This window comes from Octopus bimaculoides, chromosome 27, assembly GCF_001194135.2.
Source record: "Octopus bimaculoides isolate UCB-OBI-ISO-001 chromosome 27, ASM119413v2, whole genome shotgun sequence".
NCBI lineage: Eukaryota > Metazoa > Mollusca > Cephalopoda > Octopoda > Octopodidae > Octopus > Octopus bimaculoides.
The window spans coordinates 1,600,790-1,603,605 of NC_069007.1; positions in this window are offsets into that span (position 1 = coordinate 1,600,790).

Sequence of the window (2,816 nt, forward strand, 5' to 3'; positions counted from 1 at the left end):
TATATACATATATATATATATACACACACACACACACACACACACACATATATATATATATATATATATGCACATATATATATATACACATATATATAGACATCTATATATGTGTGTGTTATATACATATGTACATATATATATAAAAATACACACACATAAATATATATGCACACACATATATATATATATATAAATTTATATATGTGTGTGTGTGTGTGTGTGTGTGTGTGTGTGTGTGTGTGCATGCATGTGAATGCATGTGCATATGTATGTATTTATGCATATATGTACGTATAAGGTTTCAAATTTCCAGTTATGCTACTTAACAATCAGCCTGGATGCCCGGTGATAACAGAAATAAAATAAATACATATTCTGAGTAGAAAAATCTAGGAGGATATGGTTTTGCTATTCTTAAGCTATTGATAGCCTTGGGGACAATTTTACTGTAATCACTATTTCCGCATCCAGGCCATTGTTTGTTTAAGCTCCTCGCCATCTTCATTCCATCCTTCTCACCCTTCAATTACAGTTCAGGAGATATTGAAAAATGCTCCAAGGTCTGTGATACAATTGGAAAACAACACTCTCAGCTGTTGATTATGAGTGGATACGAGGTGTAACTGTTACACAAAACGATATAATTACAATGATGTGGTTCGGTTTTTTTCTAATGAAAAACCAAAAGGGCAAATAGATAGGAAATAAAGAAAAAATATGAGGACAAATAGCAGTGTTGAACACTAGCGTGAACAAGAACAACAGTTTTGGCAAGAAAAATACCATCAGTTTAAACTAAAACAAAAGGTAATCTAATTTCTTCAACCAGAGGGGAAAAAAGTTTTGTGTTTGTGGCTGTTTCTGTGCTTTTGTGTATGTGTGTGTGTGTTTATGAATTTTTTTTGTCATTTTCGTTAATAATTCCTGATTTGTGGAATTAAAATTTTCAAGTTTTCAAGTAGAAGAATATTTGGTTGTTTATGTTGTGAAGAATTCTAGTGAATGATTATTGTTGGGAGAACACCGCTAAAAGCAGTTTTGAGTAATGATCACAATACAGTCCACTTCATGATGATAATGATGATGATGATGATGATGATGATGACCTTCATCATCATCATCATCATCATCTTCCTCATCACCACCAGCAATACCACCATCCCCACGACCAACAATATAACCACCGCCACGATCGTTAAAACCATCAAAACTACCTCCTCCCCCACACCACTACCATCTCATACACCGTACCATTGTTAATTTACGTGAATGGAGTTGATTTTACCATCGTAGTCATCGACGACGTCACCATGGCAACACCGACTGGAGTGAAACACACTCGTCCTCGTTCACAACATTTCTACCAAAATAAATATTAGAAGAAACGTGTTCTGTCATCGTTTAGTAAGATATGTCTCGCCGTGTGACTGTACGCGAGCGCATGCGTGTATGCTTATGTGTGTGTGTTTGTATGTGTCAGTGTCTGCGAAGGGGATATGTTCATGATGAGCACCAGACTGGTTTTCTCTTCCGAATTCCATCCACATTCAGAGCAACGGTCTGAAGTGTATCCTAGGATATACTTCAGACCGTTGCTCTGTCTTCTACCTCGGAACCGGCTGTACATGGCTGATAGGTGAATTCATGAAGGACACAGATATTCCTACACCCCTGACCACCAGCCAAAGATCTTTTCTAATTGTGGCACACCTTGTCTACCAGGGTATCCCTTACTCCCTTCGCCCCTCGGTGGTAAATAATATACGTCTGTTTTGTGTATTCCCTCTTCTGGTGGCAATTGGCAAAATATGATCTGCAACTCTCACACTTCTTTCTCCAGGGTCAATCTCCTGCAAACTGTGCAGATTGTCTCTTCTCAAGACGTCAGTGCTTTTGGTTGCATCTCAATTGACGGAATGTATTCGATCACTCATTGACCTTGGGAGTCATTTCCCAAGTTCCTACTTCATAAACTACTCTCGGTACAGCATTATCTATGTATTCAAACTTCATTCAACTTTGTAGCTGGCGATATATTCTTATCAGTATCAATTTATATCCACACATCATTTCCAGAATTTTATTTCTGAAAGCTGTTTTAACCTGGTTCCATAAAATTTCAATAGGTGATAATTTCATTTTATTGCACCGTTCGCACACGTGAGAGGCAGTATTTACGATTTTAATTGCGTTGATTTGCTGTGCAATTAACCTTTGTTATATGCAGCAATATCTTCTATTCTCAGATTGAAGACTTTGTCACGACTAAACGCACCGTTCTATACCTGGTAGGACTTAAGCGCAAAATATCGTATTTAACATTCTATGCGATAATATTTAAAGTTAATAAGGTCGTAGGTTAATTAATTATAATCCTGCGCATCGCAACATAGACAGATTGCAGATTCGAAATCTGTCAGGGTATTGTAAGAGAACGAGTTTATCAATAAATATGTACTAAATATGTACAGATGAACCGAGTGGTGGGTCAAATCCATTTAAGGAAATGGCACTAAGGGAAATATATATTGTTTCAGTTTAAATATACTCATGCATTTGTCAAATGGAAATCTAATATTCCAGTAAATCAAGCGAACGAGTGTGCAGAAACAATGTGAGAAAGTATATTAAAATAATCTTGAAATAGGGTAAAAATACGAAGTAAATATTTTTGGCGATTCCGAAACACAGAGCAGCAAGTTTTAAAATGGTTACAATTGAAAAATAGAGGTCAACAAATAATAACCTTGAATAACAGACACAAGCACACACACACACATATATATATATATATATATATATATATATATATA